The sequence below is a fragment of the Rattus norvegicus genome, chromosome 6 (genome assembly GCF_021556685.1).
Source record: "Rattus norvegicus strain SHRSP/BbbUtx chromosome 6, alternate assembly SHRSP_T2T, whole genome shotgun sequence".
NCBI lineage: Eukaryota > Metazoa > Chordata > Mammalia > Rodentia > Muridae > Rattus > Rattus norvegicus.
This window is the reverse complement of record NC_141539.1, coordinates 105,886,830-105,905,778: the sequence shown is the minus strand read 5'-3', so window position 1 is coordinate 105,905,778 and position 18,949 is coordinate 105,886,830. Positions and strand designations below refer to the sequence as shown.

At 43.8% G+C, this 18,949-nt stretch overlaps 1 pseudogene; it reads left to right on the top strand.

The window, feature by feature from the left end:
- Nucleotides 1-2,627: 2,627 nt before the first annotated feature.
- Nucleotides 2,628-3,706, top strand: LOC134479423 (ornithine decarboxylase-like; annotated as a pseudogene).
- Nucleotides 3,707-18,949: the final 15,243 nt, after the last annotated feature.

Here is an 18,949-nt window from a genome sequence, read left to right as displayed (position 1 = left end):
GATCATTTTTTAATGTTCCATAATAAATGTGTCTCATATAAAAAAGTCGATACCTCTGGAGTTGTTACTACTTCCTAACAATTATGGTAATGATGGAAAATAGTTGATTTTTAAAATGCTTCAAAATCTGGCATTTCCATAAGTCACCAGGTGAGCTCACTGTCAAGAATAGCATCAGTAGCAGGCACATGCTATAGAGACACTGGGAAGGATGCATGCATTTCTGCAGGCCTAAGAAAATCTTGTGGGAGTGCACTCACTCACACATCATCCTTTTGTGCCTGTGCTGCCTCCTGCTCTTCCCAGCCCCTTGTCTCCCTGAGGCATTTGGGCACCTGGTAGTGAAAGCACAGGGAGCAGGGCAGGGCAGCACTTTCCCTTCCAGTCTATTTCTTTCCCCCTTTTCATCATGGGTACATTCCCAGTCTCATTCACCAAGCCTGAACATTGTTCTCTGCTTGGCTCTTCTTTCCAAGCATTTCAAATTTTAGTCACAAACTCTACATGCATAGTCAAGTCTGTCATCTTTTCTAGCAGAAGAGAATTGAGTGAACTTTGAGTTTTCAGCTTTCACTCCAAACTTCCAGAATAGTTTATGTACAAAGCAAAATCAAAAATCCCCTCCAGTTACACAGGAGGATAACACCCAGCAACTGTAGCTGCCATTTTATCCACTTCCTTCAGTAACATTGCTCACCCCTCATCATCTACAGTTTCCTCTACCACATTAGGAGCAGAGTTACCCATTATGTCTAAGGCACATTGGGTGCCACCTGTAGGTATAAATGTTTTGAAACCTACTCTTAAGCTCTCCTCTAGCCCACCACAGAGCAGGCGTAATGGCAGAGAAAAGTTATTAGGATGTGGGGAAGTGGACCTGCCCAGCAGTTGTTCTCTGGATTGAGCTCCATCTCCTTGGGCAGGTGTTCAATCACAGAGAAAACACCAAATACAACTCAGCAGCCACAGTCCAGTCCTGCCAGCAAGCAAATACCAGGCAGCTGTACCTCAATCCTGAAGAAACCACCAGGCTGGCCACCGACCTTAGGTCAGCCCACAGAGGTGACAAGCTACTGCGGGAACCTCACGAGCAGTTCTTTGGTGAGCTTCTCTCCATGGCAGCTTTATCACAGGTTGAGCTCAACCATGCTCTGTAAGGCGAACCAATACATGTGGTGTCTTTACTGAAGAATGGCGAGGTGGAGCAAACCAAAGCTCAGTGCTCATCTCCCTCTGTCTGTGGGGTCGGATTTACACTCCTTCAACAGGAGTCCTCTCACTGTCCTCTAGAGCCAAACATTCTTTCACCTGTGCATTGGGAAAAGGCTTTGAGGTGTTTGCTATAACAAGTCATCCTTTCACCTGTGTGCCTGAGCAAATCATTTGGCAAAATGACCTAGAAGGTTCCTCTTTTTTTTTTTTTTTTTTTTTTTGGTTCTATTTTTCGGAGCTGGGGAGTGAACCCAGGGCCTTGTGCTTCCTAGGCAAGCGCTCTACCACTGAGCTAAATCCCCAACCCCTAGAAGTTTCCTCTTCATATCTCCCTGTTTCTTGAAGAATTATCCTTTTTTTCCTATCATTAGTGATCTACACGCAATGGGAATTAATGTAAAAACCATCATATTTTCAGTAAAAGCCACATGTATAGAATAGACAAATACTTAACAAAACCTCATGGTTGTATCAATATACAGTATTTAAAGAACCACCTTAGGTTCCTATCAATATACGGTACTTCAGAACAATTTAAAATTTCCATCAAAATATAATGCAAACAAAAACTTAAATAGCTTTGCATATGTAATGGTAAGACAAATATCTGAAATTTCTAAGAACATAATTTAAAATACATTAAATTTCTAATATATAATAATTCAAATAAAATGATTTTTAAATGTTTATCAATCCCTGGTCATAACCAATAATAACCTTTCATCCTAGATAACAATTATATCACATTAAATGACCAAACCTATACACCCCACATTAAGTGACTAGGGCGACGATCTTCATAAAACTGCTTCCTGCTAAATTGGGTTGAGGAATTCCTGTATGGGCCCCAAGGGAGAAAAAAATGGTTAGTTTGAGAAAAGGTAGCTGTAGCATTGGTTGCCCAATCTGTCTTTCTAGTTTCTGTGCTAGCCCTTTTGAAGTTGATTTGCATGTACAGGTAGAAGAATCATTAACTGACACAGTCTGGGAATCACCTGGGCTTGGTGAAGACACTGTCTCAGCTCACAAGAGGTTTCTATTAGTCAGATCTAAACTGTAAAAGGTTCTGTTCGTACCCATATATCTTCAATTCTGTATATACAGAAGCATAAACACATCCCCTGGATACTATTACTGGGTTCCCTTCCCATGTCAACACATCCTTGCATTGCTTGGCCTAGTTATTCACGTTTCTCAATAACCTCTTCGAGGTGTTGTTCCATTTTCACCAACATTAAGAATATTGAGGGACAGACCCTGCAGACATCACCAACAGCCACCCTAGCCAGAAGCTCGGCGCCACCTCGGATCAGCATCAGCAAATGGCTGGATGATCCTCAGGGTCTGGTGCAGTCCTCACCTTGGGTCTGTCCAACAGTGACCCAGTGCTGTTTTCCGCAGGCATATCAAGAACCATGAGCAGCTTTATGAAGGAAAACTTTGGTTGCCATATCCTTGAGGAAGGCTTTACTGCCAAGGACATTCTACAGCAAAAGAAAAAAAGAAAAAAAAAGAAAAAGAACTCTTCCCTGACAATAAGGAAGCTTTCTATATATCAGACCTCGAAGAGATTCTAAAGCAGCATCTGAGGTGGCTAAAAGCTCTTGCCTTGTGACTCCCTTCCACAGACAAGTGGAACGACAGCAGAGCTCTAGCTGCAAGTGGGAGAGGATTTGACTGTGCAAGCAAGAGTGGCATTCAGTTGGTGTAGAGGCTTGGGTGCCTCCAGAGAGCATTACCTATGCAAATCCTTGTAACCAAGTGTCTCAAGTCAAGTATGCCTCCACTAATGGAGTCCACATTAGGACCTTGTCAGTGAAATTGAATTAATCAAAGTCACCAGACCACATCCAAAGACAAAGTTGGTTTTACATATGGACGTTGACACTTCCAGAGCCTTTTGTCGCCTCAATGTCAAGGTTGGTGCCACACTTAAAACCAGCAGGCTTCTCATGGAACAGGCAAAAGACCATCAGCTTCCATGAGGGCAGTAGATGTACTGACCCTGAGACCTTCATGCAGGCAGCATCACACACCCGCTGTGTCTTTGACATGGAATGAGAAGTTGGTTTCAGCATGGAACTGCTTGAAATTGGTGGTGGCTCTCCTGGATCTGAAGATACAAAGCTTAAATTTGAAGGGAACACAGTGTAATCCACCCAGCCGTGGACGAGGACATGCCATCCGACTCTGGAGTGAGAACCATAGCTGAGCCGGGCAGATACTGTGTCTCCTCCGCTTTCACAGTTGCAGTCGGCATCATTGCCCAGTGAAAGTGTGGAAGGAGCAGCCTGTTCTGATGATGAAGAGGAGTCAATGACCAAGCCTTCATGTATTCTGTGAATGGTGGAGAGTGTATGGATCATTTACCTGCATTCCTTATGATCATGCACATAGGAAGGCCTAGGGCAGAAGATTTACTCATCCAGCATCTGGGGAAAATCATGAAGGGTACCCAACTGGTCCCTACAGATCTGTATCCTTGGTGGTTGAATTGTTTGTTGGACTTTATAACCCAGATAACTAGTGGATCTCCCCTTTATTTTTCCTGGAGCAAGCTGTAATCCCAAGTATAGTAGAATCTTTTGTTTTACCATGTTCCCTAACCCATCTTTATCAGAATCAGCCAACAGAATGTCTTCCGTCAAATGGTAAATGAGAGATGGAGGGAATTGCTTACAAATAATTGTGAATGGTTGTTACACAAAAATATGACAAAGTTGGACTATTTAACATTCCCTTTGGACAAACTTTGCAGTTTTCTCTTTAGCGGATGACTATTATTCGAACTAGGTAGGGAGAATGCAAACCTTCCCCTGTCTTTCTCATGCAAGGGTATTTTGAAGAACAACCTTTCAAGCCAATTGTTACCATAAGCTATGACGTGGTAACAAAGATGTAAAGAAGTCCAGACTATAAAGAACCTGTGCTCTGTTACCTGTATTAATCCTTCCCCAGGAGTAACTACCATGTCACCCTAATTCCCTCATTTGCTGTCCCTGGAACTGCAGGGCTACTATTTTGAGAACTCAATTGTTGTAAAACGACCCTTCCCGATATAAGCTTAAGTGTATGTCAGCCACATAATGTCTCAATTTCTCTTTTTGCCCTTCTGGTCCTACACAGGCAATCAATTGGACACAATGCTATTTGAAAGAACAAACTCCCATAAATTGCATCAAAACCTGAGGTAGCCAATGTGGATTCCAAGACTTTTGGGAAAGTAACATCAGCTCCTGTATGTACCAACCCTTCTATGCACACACCCATATTTGGACAATCTATATCTATAATCATAGACCTGTGTTCCAGAGCACATGTTTCCCAGTGCTCCCAAAAGCCCCTGTTCATGCCACAGGAACAGCCTTCCCCCTGTTGTAGGGAAACAGCTGAGCAGTTCTATCTCCTTCCTCCTCTTTAGCTGGTTTTGTTTCTTCCTTGTGATCCCCATCTACTACCCCTGGATACACCATGAGTCCATGAGAAGTGAATCCACTTCTTACCAAGATTATTCCCACTGTCCATGAAGGTAAGGGACCATCGACACCAGTGGTCCACTTATATCATGTGACTTTTGGGGATAATGTAAGAGGGATCAATGGCCAGATCAAAGCTACACTTTCTCTGCAGCCATGGATAAGATCAGAAACACCTACTTTTCTTGCCTGCTTGGTACCTCCTGACTGACAAAAAGGAAAATTACTCCATTGTTTGCTGAGGGGCCTCTAGCTTACAGGGCTGCCTGTAGTTTTACAATCACCACCACCTCAGCCCAGGACTGCATCAATGCTACCAGCCCCTCCTGCCTTTCTTCTTCTTCCAAGATGCTGAGTTCTGGGATTGGCCACTGCCAACCCTAACCTGGCCTCTTTCTCTCTCCACCACTGCTTTGTGGGTTCTTGCAACCAGCTTGCCTCTGAGACCTTTGATACTGTGGAGAAGAGATACAGGGCTGGAGAGATGGCTCAGGGGTTAAGAGCACTGACTGGAAAGAAACAGACCGGATAAACAGTTCTCTGCACCCAAATCCCGTGGGAGGGAGAGCTAAACCTTCAGAGAGGCAGACAAGCCTGGGAAACCAGAAGAGACTGCTCCCTGCACACACATCTCGGACGCCAGAGGAAAAAGCCAAAGACCATCTGGAACCCTGGTGCACTGAAGCTCCCGGAAGGGGCGGCACAGGTCTCCCTGGTTGCTGCCGCTGCAGAGAGCCCCTGGGCAGCACCCCACGAGCGAACCTGAGCCTCGGGACCACAGGTAAGACCAAATTTTCTGCTGCAAGAAAGCTGCCTGGTGAGCTTGGGACACGGAAGCAGAATTTCTCTAGGAGGCACGGTCTGTGTTTACCGGAAGTCCCACACCCGCGGATCCCGGCCCGCAGCAGCTCTCTGCTCCCAGACCCGGTGAGAGAGAGACCCAACCGCCTGGTCAGGTGGGCACTCCTGAGGCTGCAGAGCGGAAGAGACCACCAACACTGCTCACCCCTGCCCACATCCCTGGCCCAAGAGGAAACTGTATAAGGCCTCTGGGCTCCCGTGGGGGAGGGCCCAGGAGCGGCAGGACTTCTGCGCCTGAGACACCGCCGGAACCTGAAAGAAACAGACCGGATAAACAGTTCTCTGCACCCAAATCCCGTGGGAGGGAGAGCTAAACCTTCAGAGAGGCAGACAAGCCTGGGAAACCAGAAGAGACTGCTCCCTGCACACACATCTCGGACGCCAGAGGAAAAAGCCAAAGACCATCTGGAACCCTGGTGCACTGAAGCTCCCAGAAGGGGCGGCACAGGTCTTCCTGGTTGCTGCCGCTGCAGAGAGCCCCTGGGCAGCACCCCACGAGCGAACCTGAGCCTCGGGACCACAGGTAAGACCAAATTTTCTGCTGCAAGAAAGCTGCCTGGTGAACTCAAGACACAGGCCCACAGGAACAGCTGAAGACCTGTAGAGAGGAAAAACTACACGCCGGAAAGCAGAACACACTGTCCCCATAACTGACTGAAAGAGAGGAAAACAGGTCTACAGCACTCCTGACACACAGGCTTATAGGTCAGTCTAGCCACTGTCAGAAATAGCAGAACAAAGTAACACTAGAGATAATCTGATGGCGAGAGTCAAGCGCAGGAACCCAAGCAACAGAAACCAAGACTGCATGCCATCATCGGAGCCCAATTCTCCCGCCAAAACAAACATGGAATATCCAAACACACCAGAAAAGCAAGATCTAGTTTCAAAATCATATTTGATCATGATGCTGGAGGACTTCAAGAAAGACATGAACACACTTAGGGAAACACAGGAAATCATTAATAAACAAGTAGAGGCCTACAGAGAGGAATGGCAAAAATCCCTGAAAGAATTCCAGGAAAACACAATCAAACAGATGAAGGAATTAAAAATGGAAATAGAAGCAATCAAGAAAGAACACATGGAAACAACCCTGGATATAGAAAACCAAAAGAAGAGACAAGGAGCTGTAGATACAAGCTTCACCAACAGAATACAAGAGATGGAAGAGAGAATCTCAGGAGCAGAAGATTCCATAGAAATCATTGACTCAACTGTCAAAGATAATGTAAAGCGGAAAAAGCTACTGGTCCAAAACATACAGGAAATCCAGGACTCAATGAGAAGATCAAACCTAAGGATAATAGGTATAGAAGAGAGTGAAGACTCCCAGCTCAAAGGACCAGTAAATATCTTCAACAAAATCATAGAAGAAAACTTCCCTAACCTAAAAAAAGAGATACCCATAGGCATACAAGAAGCCTACAGAACTCCAAATAGATTGGACCAGAAAAGAAACACCTCCCATCACATAATTGTCAAAACACCAAACGCACAAAATAAAGAAAGAATATTAAAAGCAGTAAGGGAAAAAGGTCAAGTAACATATAAAGGGAGACCTATCAGAATCACACCAGACTTCTCGCCAGAAACTATGAAGGCCAGAAGATCCTGGACTGATGTCATACAGACCCTAAGAGAACACAAATGCCAGCCCAGGTTACTGTATCCAGCAAAACTCTCAATTAACATTGATGGAGAAACCAAGATATTCCATGACAAAACCAAATTTACACAATATCTTTCTACAAATCCAGCACTACAAAGGATAATAAATGGTAAAGCCCAACATAAGGAGGCAAGCTATACCCTAGAAGAAGCAAGAAACTAATCGTCTTGGCAACAAAACAAAGAGAATGAAAGCACACAAACATAACCTCACATCCAAATATGAATATAAAGGGAAACAATAATCACTATTCCTTAATATCTCTCAATATCAATGGCCTCAACTCCCCAATAAAAAGACATAGATTAACAAACTGGATACGCAACGAGGACCCTGCATTCTGCTGCCTACAGGAAACACACCTCACAGACAAAGACAGACACTACCTCAGAGTGAAAGGCTGGAAAACAAATTTCCAAGCAAATGGTCAGAAGAAGCAAGCTGGAGTAGCCATTCTAATATCAAATAAAATCAATTTCCAACTAAAAGTCATCAAAAAAGATAAGGAAGGACACTTCATATTCATCAAAGGAAAAATCCACCAAGATGAACTCTCAATCCTAAATATCTATGCCCCAAATACAAGGGCACCTACATACGTAAAAGAAACCTTACTAAAGCTCAAAACACACATTGCACCTCACACAATAATAGTGGGAGATTTCAACACCCCACTCTCATCAATGGACAGATCATGGAAACAGAAATTAAACAGTGATGTCGACAGACTAAGAGAAGTCATGAGCCAAATGGACTTAACGGATATTTATAGAACATTCTATCCTAAAGCAAAAGGATATACCTTCTTCTCAGCTCCTCATGGTACTTTCTCCAAAATTGACCATATAATTGGTCAAAAAACGGGCCTCAACAGGTACAGAAAGATAGAAATAATCCCATGCGTGCTATCGGACCACCACGGCCTAAAACTGGTCTTCAATAACAATAAGGGAAGAATGCCCACATATACGTGGAAATTGAACAATGCTCTACTCAATGATAACCTGGTCAAGGAAGAAATAAAGAAAGAAATTAAAAACTTTTTAGAATTTAATGAAAATGAAGATACAACATACTCAAACTTATGGGACACAATGAAAGCTGTGCTAAGAGGAAAACTCATAGCGCTGAGTGCCTGCAGAAAGAAACAGGAAAGAGCATATGTCAGCAGCTTGACAGCACACCTAAAAGCTCTAGAACAAAAAGAAGCAAATACACCCAGGAGGAGTAGAAGGCAGGAAATAATCAAACTCAGAGCTGAAATCAACCAAGTAGAAACAAAAAGGACCATAGAAAGAATCAACAGGACCAAAAGTTGGTTCTTTGAGAAAATCAACAAGATAGATAAACCCTTAGCCAGACTAACGAGAGGACACAGAGAGTGCGTCCAAATTAACAAAATCAGAAATGAAAAGGGAGACATAACTACAGATTCAGAGGAAATTCAAAAAATCATCAGATCTTACTATAAAAACCTATATTCAACAAAATTTGAAAATCTTCAGGAAATGGACTATTTCCTAGACAGATACCAGGTATCAAAGTTAAATCAGGAACAGATAAACCAGTTAAACAACCCCATAACTCCTAAGGAAATAGAAGCAGTCATTAAAGGTCTCCCAACCAAAAAGAGCCCAGGTCCAGATGGGTTTAGTGCAGAATTCTATCAAACCTTCATAGAAGACCTCATACCAATATTATCCAAACTATTCCACAAAATTGAAACAGATGGAGCCCTACCAAATTCCTTCTACGAATCTACAATTACTCTTATACCTAAACCACACAAAGACACAACAAAGAAAGAGAACTTCAGACCAATTTCCCTTATGAATATCGACGCAAAAATACTCAATAAAATTCTGGCAAACCGAATTCAAGAGCACATCAAAACAATCATCCACCATGATCAAGTAGGCTTCATCCCAGGCATGCAGGGATGGTTTAATATACGGAAAACCATCAACGTGATCCATTATATAAACAAACTGAAAGAACAGAACCACATGATCATTTCATTAGATGCTGAGAAAGCATTTGACAAAATTCAACACCCCTTCATGATAAAAGTCCTGGAAAGAATAGGAATTCAAGGCCCATACCTAAACATAGTAAAAGCCATATACAGCAAACCAGTTGCTAACATTAAACTAAATGGAGAGAAACTTGAAGCAATCCCACTAAAATCAGGGACTAGACAAGGCTGCCCACTCTCTCCCTACTTATTCAATATAGTTCTTGAAGTTCTAGCCAGAGCAATCAGACAACAAAAGGAGATCAAAGGGATACAGATCGGAAAAGAAGAGGTCAAAATATCACTATTTGCAGATGATATGATAGTATATTTAAGTGATCCCAAAAGTTCCACCAGAGAACTACTAAAGCTGATAAACAACTTCAGCAAAGTGGCTGGGTATAAAATTAACTCAAATAAATCAGTTGCCTTCCTCTATACAAAAGAGAAACAAGCCGAGAAAGAAATTAGGGAAACGACACCCTTCATAATAGACCCAAATAATATAAAGTACCTCGGTGTGACTTTAACCAAGCAAGTAAAAGATCTGTACAATAAGAACTTCAAGACACTGAAGAAAGAAATTGAAGAAGACCTCAGAAGATGGAAAGATCTCCCATGCTCATGGATTGGCAGGATTAATATAGTAAAAATGGCCATTTTACCAAAAGCAATCTACAGATTCAATGCAATCCCCATCAAAATACCAATCCAATTCTTCAAAGAGTTAGACAGAACAATTTGCAAATTCATCTGGAATAACAAAAAACCCAGGATAGCTAAAGCTATCCTCAACAATAAAAGGACTTCAGGGGGAATCACTATCCCTGAACTCAAGCAGTATTACAGAGCAATAGTGATAAAAACTGCATGGTATTGGTACAGAGACAGACAGATAGACCAATGGAATAGAATTGAAGACCCAGAAATGAACCCACACACCTATGGTCACTTGATTTTTGACAAAGGAGCCAAACCATCCAATGGAAAAAAGATAGCATTTTCAGCAAATGGTGCTGGTTCAACTGGAGGGCAACATGTAGAAGAATGCAGATCGATCCATGCTTATCACCCTGTACAAAGCTTAAGTCGAAGTGGATCAAGGACCGCCACATCAAACCAGACACACTCAAACTAATAGAAGAAAAACTAGGGAAGCATCTGGAACACATGGGCACTGGAAAAAATTTCCTGAACAAAACACCAATGGCTTATGCTCTAAGATCAAGAATTGACAAATGGGATCTCATAAAACTGCAAAGCTTCTGTAAGGCAAAGGACACTGTGGTTAGGACAAAACGGCAACCAACAGATTGGGAAAAGATCTTTACCAACCCTACAACAGATAGAGGCCTTATATCCAAAATATACAAAGAACTCAAGAAGTTAGACCGCAGGGAAACAAATAACCCTATTAAAAAATGGGGTTCAGAGCTAAACAAAGAATTCACAGCTGAGGAATGCCGAATGGCTGAGAAACACCTAAAGAAATGTTCAACATCTTTAGTCATAAGGGAAATGCAAATCAAAACAACCCTGAGATTTCACCTCACACCAGTGCGATTGGCTAAGATCAAAAACTCAGGTGACAGCAGATGCTGGCGAGGTTGTGGAGAAAGAGGAACACTCCTCCATTGTTGGTGGGATTGCAGACTGGTAAAACCATTCTGGAAATCAGTCTGGAGGTTCCTCAGAAAATTGGACATTGAACTGCCTGAGGATCCAGCTATACCTCTCTTGGGCATATACCCAAAAGATGCCTCAACATATAAAAGAGACACGTGCTCCACTATGTTCATCGCAGCCTTATTTATAATAGCCAGAAAATGGAAAGAACCCAGATGCCCTTCAACAGAGGAATGGATACAGAAAATGTGGTACATCTACACAATGGAATACTACTCAGCTATCAAAAACAACGAGTTTATGAAATTCGTAGGCAAATGGTTGGAACTGGAAAATATCATCCTGAGTGAACTAACCCAATCACAGAAAGACATACATGGTATGCACTCATTGATAAGTGGCTATTAGCCCAAATGCTTGAATTACCCTAGATCCCTAGAACAAACGAAACTCAAAACGGATGATCAAAATGTGAATGCTTCACTCCTTCTTTAAATGAGGAAAAAGAATACCCTTGGCAGGGAAGGGAGAGGCAAAGATTAAAACAGAGACTGAAGGAACACCCATTCAGAGCCTGTCCCACATTTGGCCCATACATATACAGCCACCCAATTGGACTAGATGGATGAAGCAAAGAAGTGCAGACCGACAGGAGCCGGATGTAGATCGCTCCTGAGAGACACAGCCAGAATACAGCAAATACAGAGGCGAATGCCAGCAGCAAACCACTGAACTGAGAATAGGTCCCCTATTGAAGGAATCAGAGAAAGAACTGGAAGAGCTTGAAGGGGCTCGAGACCCCAAAAGTACAACAATGCCAAGCAACCAGAGCTTCCAGGGACTAAGCCACTACCCAAAGACTATACATGGACTGACCCTGGACTCTGACCCCATAGGTAGCAATGAATATCCTAGTAAGAGCACCAGTGGAAGGGGAAGCCCTGGGTCCTGCTAAGACTGAACCCCCAGTGAACTAGTCTATGGGGGGAGGGCGGCAATGGTGGGAGGGTTGGGAGGGGAACACCCATAAGGAAGGGGAGGGGGGAGGGGGATGTTTGCCTGGAAACCGGGAAAGGGAATAACACTCGAAATGTATATAAGAAATACTCAAGTTAATAAAAAAAAAAAAAAAAAAAAAAAAAAAAAAAAAAAGGGGAACAAGAATACCCTTGGCAGCGAAGAGAGAGGCAAAGATTAAAACAGAGACTGAAGGAACACCCATTCAGAGTCTGCCCCACATGTGGCCCATATATATACAGCCACCCAATTAGACAAGATGGATGAAGCAAAGAAGTGCAGACCGACAGGAGCCGGATGTAGATCGCTCCTGAGAGACACAGCCAGAATACAGCAAATACAGAGGCGAATGCCAGCAGCAAACCACTGAACTGAGAATAGGACCCCCGTTGAAGGAATCAGAGAAAGAACTGGAAGAGCTTGAAGGGGCTCGAGACCCCATATGTACAACAATGCCAAGCAACCAGAGCTTCCAGGGACTAAGCCACTACCCAAAGACTATACATGGACTGACCCTGGACTCTGACCTCATAGGTAGCAATGAATATCCTAGTAAGAGCACCAGTGGAAGGGGAAGCCCTGGGTCCTGCTAAGACTGAACCCCCAGTGAACTAGACTGTTGGGGGGAGGGCGGCAATGGGGGGAGGGTTGGGAGGGGAACACCCATAAGGAAGGGGACGGGGGAGGGGGATGTTTGCCTGGATACCGGGAAAGGAAATAACACTCGAAATGTATATAAGAAATACTCAAGTTAATAAAAAAAAAAAAAAGAAAAAAAAAAAAAAGAGCACTGACTGCTCTTCCAGGGGTCTGACTTCAATTGCCAGCAAGAAAAAGGTGACTCACAACCACCTGTAATGGATGTGATGCCCTCTTATCACCTCTTATCCCTGACAGTGTACTCACAGGCAGTAATCTTTAAAAAAAATTTTTATAACTTGCCTACCAGGCACAATTTCTAGACAAAGATAATGCAGGCCTTCCAGGAGGGAGTTACCAGTTCATTATCTCTGTGTTTTCTCCTGCTCTAAACTTGAGGCTTGTTCTACCATCTCCTGCCAGGTATCTCTGACCTCCCTCCCAAGGCTGCAGAGCCTGCTTTTCCAGAGCCCTTACATGATTACTGTTGGTATTCTCCCCATGCTTATAAACATAGGTACCTCAGGACAGCCAGATATTCTCTAACCCACAGTTGCCTGACAACAGACAGATGTGCCAGACAGTGGCCTATGCACTCTGCTACTCTCTCATTAAGTTTCTTCATGTGGAAAAATGGTGGCTGGGTGTGTTCTGTCCAGGCACGGTCCGATTTTCAAAATCCAAACACTGGTTCAGAAACCCTGGATCAAACCAAGAACCTTACCATTGGTGCCTTGACTCGGATGCCCCCAGGTGAGCGTTTTGATTTCCCCCTGCCCACATTGCCTGGTTCTTCCACCATCCCTCTACTGACCCTGAGGCACAGGATAGGCCTTTCCCAACACATGCCTCTGCTGCCCGCTGCAACTGCCAGCTTATCCTGGCAGAACCTTGGTGGAGGTGGAGGGAATCTGTGCACTAACACCTTGTTGCTGCATTGCCCACAGTTCACACTGGTCTGTGGGCACAGCTGCAGTTGCTCACCATTGGCTCTGCGCTCTCCCTGGCTTGGAAGGAAGAATGGAGATGCATGCCACTTCTGTGCACATGGCTGGAGATTGCCTCCAAGCGTCCTGCTGTTGGGCCCTGCCATTACATCTGCTGCTACTTCTGTGAACATCATAGTGATTTGATCGCAGCTGCTGCCACATCATCGACCCAATCAAACCACCAATGCTTGCTGGCTGCCTGGGATCTCAGGACTTACACCACTCCAGCAGGCCTCCCATCGCCAGGACACCCTGCTTATAGCTGCCCACCAAGCAGAGCGCCCTCTTCAAGCACATGCAGGTGAGCAGTAGTTACTCCACCTCTGTGTGCTTTTTTTTTTACCTCAGAGCTTGACTTTCCACGGGGTATACACACAGGGTTTCAGAGGAGGGTTCTTAAGCTTGGAGCTACCTGTGCTACCTCTGGAGATAGATCCTTTCATGGAGCCTCCTTCTAGGATCTTTTCCTTGGGTGAGACTTTCTCTCTTTGAGATGGATTAATGCCAGCCCAGGCCTGGATAGACTGCTCTCTGGCCCAAGAGCACCAGCTCTAAATCTAGCCCGAGCACAAGTTGGGGCAATTAATCCCTATTCTCACCCATGGGTCTATAGGTCTTCAATGCCTGTCCCCATTTCCTGGGATGTTTTGGTCTAATTTACACTAACCAGAAACCATTCTCTCTGTCTGGCCCCATTCCCAGGCCTCCCTCTTCTCCCATGCTTGTTGCTGTAGCTCCTGGTTCCTGCCCTGTGAAAAGCAGGTCTGACCCCGTTTAGGAGGAACCCTGTCTATCAGGCCTGTTTTCCGCGTCTCTGGGACCCGAAGACCCTTGTATGAGCCAGCTCTCTTCTGTCCAGGACTTTGCTCCAGCGTGCTAACAATACCAACTGCACACATTGCCCCAGCTGTCCACACCACTGTCCCAACTGCAAGTACTTGAGCACTCCCGCTTATACCTTGCTCTGCCGATCTTGAAGAATGGAAACCTATGAGCTACAGGAATCCCACTCAGACCTATTCTTATGGACCAAATAGATTCCACTCAGATAAGTGCATCTGCCTAAATCTCCACTTACTACGTATTCCAAAGGGTGGGAGTCCTCTGGTTTTTAAATTTACATTTAAGAAAAAGTTTACTTATCTCCTGCAACATGCTTAATTTTATTCTCTGCCTATAATAAGTATGTATGTTCCAGCACTTCATCAAGTCCAGGTGCTTACTACACCCAGGACAGCCCCAGAGAAGAGACCTCCAGATGTTCCAGTCTCCTCTCAGACACAGATGCCTCTATTGGATCTGTTCCTTCTGACCTATCCTCGGATAGTTCCACAGACCCTGGACAACAGGGAGACAGCCAACTCTAGGACTGTACAAACTTCCCCATACCATTTTTCTAGGTTCCCTAGAAAAAGTCACCACAGAGCAAGCAAGAAGTAGTAGTCAGATCACCTCAACCCAATTCCTGCTTCACCCTTGCTGCTGATTTTTTTTAATTAAAGTAAAACAGGGGAATATTGGTGTTCTGTCTAAGCTCCAAGAGCACAGCTACATGGGAACAGCCAGGTACGCTCCACCCAACAAATGCCTGGCAACAGCCACCTGTGCCTGACACTCTCAAAGGGGCTACTTGCCCTCTTACCCTCTCTTACTTCTCTCTTCTTTCTTTACTGCTCCTGCCCCTTTTCCAATCCCCCACTTCATGTTCCCATGGCCGGCAAACATTTTGACTCTACTACTCTAAACATTAAAGTTCTCCACGTGGAAACATGGTGGCTTGGCATGTTCTGTCCAGGCACAGGCCAAGATTCAAATCCCTAACAATTATTATGTCCATCTTCCTCCAAAGAGAGAAGGACAGAGAAGAGAGGGGCAGAGAAGATGAAGATGAAGCAGATCCATGTGGCTCTTAGACTGCCAATCCTTTGACCAATGTCTGCCTTTTGCACAGAGGCTGCAGTAGCCTGGAATCCTCTGTAGCTCACAATAACCAGAACCTGCCTGTTCTTAGCTAGGATTACCATATTCGCTACAATCATTGCACTTGTTATTTTGAAGTCTGGATACTTTGGCCTTACAACCTCTTTGTAAATGACCCAATGGACCTCAATTAAAACATCAAGCATTTTGATTGCTGATAAATCTAGCCACCATTTGCTGTATGATGTTGGCATTATACTCATGACAAGCAATACCAGTGGTTTCCCTTATCCATTCATCTATAGGGGCTTTACGTGGCTTTCATGGTCTAACTGCTCTCTCACATTTGGTGTTTGCATTCTCAAAGACATATTTCTATCAATGAATTTCTGTTTTTAAAGTCTGATATGGTTATATTCACAGTTGAACTCAACCTCTGTAAGAATTCTCTAAAGGATTCTTCAGAATCCTATTTTAGTTAAAGAAAATTTCCCCCAGATCCTGCAACCAAATCCCAAGCTCCTAAAGTTGCAACGTACCATTGTTCAATTTCACCGTCAGATCTGATTTATTTCCCCTAAGACAGCATGATGCCCATCACCAAGCAGCTCGTCTTCAGTAACAGTTATTCCACTTGTTAATTACAGGGCTGGTTCTGTATCTTCATGCATCCAACATGAAAACCATTGTCATTGTTGACCAGCTGACATCAACCCGTTCCATCTAATCTTGTGGGATCACCTCATTCTGTGGCCTAGTTATTTAGTGTTTCATTAACATAGGAAGAGTGTAAATGATACAAAGCAACAGATTCTTCAAAATGCTTTAAATCTAGCATTTCTATCAGTTGAAGGGTCAGCTCAGTGGCAGGAATAGCATCAGTAGCAGGCACATGCTGCAGAGACACTGGGACGGATGCAGGTGCCTCTGGAGGCCCAAGCAAAAGTTGTGGTAATGCACTCACTTATACATTACCAGTTTGTACATGTGCTGCCTCCTGGTCTTCCCAGCCCCTGTCTCCCTGAGGCATTTGGGCACCCGGTAGTGAAAGCACGGGGAGCAGGGCAGGGCGGCACTTTCCCTTCCACTCTATTTCTTTCCCTTTCCTTCATGGGGTACATTCCCAGTCTCATTCACCAAGCCTTGTTCTCCCCCTGGCTCTTTTTCCTTTCCAAGCATTTCCACTTCTAGTCACACACTCTATGTGCATAGCCAATCTGCAATCTTTTCTAGCAGAAGAGAATTGCGTGAACTTTTATGTTTTTGGGTTTTATTACAAATTTTCAAAATAGTGGGTGAAGAGTATATGCGAATCCAAAACACCCCCTCCAGGACACTATCAGAGGACACCCAGCCAATGTAGCTGCCATTTTACCAATTTCCTTCAGTAACATTGCTCACCCCTCATCATCTACAGTTCCCTCTACCACATTAGAAGCAGAGTTACCTGTTATGCCTAAGGCACTTTGGGTGCCACCTGTAGGCATAAATGCTTTGGAACCTCTAATGCTCTCCTCTAGCCCACAGGAGAGCAGATGCAGTGGAAGAGAAAAGTTATTAGGATGTGGGCAAGTGGACCTGCTCAGCAGTAGTTTTCTAGGATTGAGCTCCATCTCCTTGGGCAGCTGTTCTCTCCCAGAGCAAACACCAAACAGGACTCAGCAGCTGCAGGCCAGTCCTCTAGGCAGGAAGAAAACAGGCACGAACGAGCAGCCACAGTCCAGTCCATTCAGGAAGCAGACACCAGGCAGCTATACTTCAATCATAAAGAAACCACCAGGCTGGCCACTGACCTAAGGTCAGGGCACAGAGGTGACAAGCTGCTGCAGGAACCTCATGAGCAGTTCTGGGGTGAGCTTCTCTTCATGGCAGCTTTATCACAAGTTGAGCTCACCAACGCTATGTAAGGGGAACAATTTCATGGAGTGTCTTTACTGAAGAATGGCGAGGTGGAGCGAACCAAAGCTCAGTGCTCATCTCCCACTGTCTGTGGGGTCAGATTTATGCTCCTTCATCAGGAGCCCTTTCATGTGTCTGCTATATCCAAACATCCTTTCACCTGTGTCTGCTTCAAGAAAAGTCTATGACGTGCGTTTGCTTTCACCTGTGTGCCCCAGCAAAACATCCTTTGGCAAAATTACCTTTTTAAAGACCTAGAAGTCTCCTCTTCATATACCCCTTTTTCTTTAAGAATTTTCGTATTCACTATCTTTAGCAATCTATACACATTGGAAATTATTTTAAGAACCATCACACTTTCTATTAATGCCACTTGTATAGTAAAGTCAAATGATTAACAAAACCTTATGTTTCTATCAATATACAATACTTTAAAAAACCAGCTTAGGTTTCTTATCAATATACAATACTTCAAAACAATTTAAAATTTCCATCAAAATACAATACAAACAAAAACTTCAATTGCTTTCCATAAGTAATGGCAAAACAGAAATCTGAAATTTCTAAGAACATAATCAAACAAAAATACCTTAAAGTTCTATTATACAGTAATTCCAATATAATGACTTTAAATGTTTATCAATCTTGGTCATAACCAATAGTAACCTTTCATCCTAGATAACAATTGTATCATATCAAATGACCAAACCTATCCACCCCCACCTTAAGGGACTAGGGCGACGATCTTCAGAAAACTGCTTCCTGCTGAATTGGGGTGAAGAATTCCTGAATGGGCCACAAGGAGAAATAAATGGTTACTTTGAGAAAAGGTAGCTGTAGCATTTGTTACCCAATCTGTCTTTCTAGTTTCTGTGCTAGCCCTTTTGAAGTTGATCTGCATGCACAGTTAGGAGAAACCAGTAACTGACACAGTCTGTGAGTCACCTGGGATGTTTGCTTTGGAAAGACACTGTCTCAGCTCACAGGAGGTTTCTCCTAATCAGATCTATCTTTATAGGCTTCTATTCATAGCCATTTTTCCCTCTCTGTAGACGCATAAGCATAACCACATCCCCTTCATACTGTTACCAGGTTCCCTTCCCCTGTCAACACCTCCTTACATTGGTTGACCAAGTTCCTCAGTTTTTTCTATAACCTCTCTTGGGTGGTGTTGTTCCATTTTCACCAATATCAAGAACATTGAGGGTCAGTCCCTGCAGACATCACCAACAGCCACCATAGGCAGAAGCTTGGTGCCCCTGGGATCAGCTTCTACAAATGGCCAGATGATCCTCAGGGTTTGGATGGTGTCCTCACCATCGGTCTGACCAGCTGTGGCCCAGGGCTATTTTCTGTAGGCATATCGAGAACCATGAGCAGCTTTACTAAGGAGAAGATTGATTGCCATATCCTCAATGAAGGCTTTACTGCCAAGGACATTCTACACCAAAAAAAAAAAAAAAAAAAAAAAAAAAAAAAAAAAAAAAGAGGAACAGTCTTCCCCTGATAAGTATGCTTTCTATGTTGCAGACCTGGAAGACATTCAAAAGCAGCTTGTGAGGTGGCTAAAATCTCTTGCCCACTAACTCCCTTCCACAGACAAGTGGAATGATAGCAGAGCTCT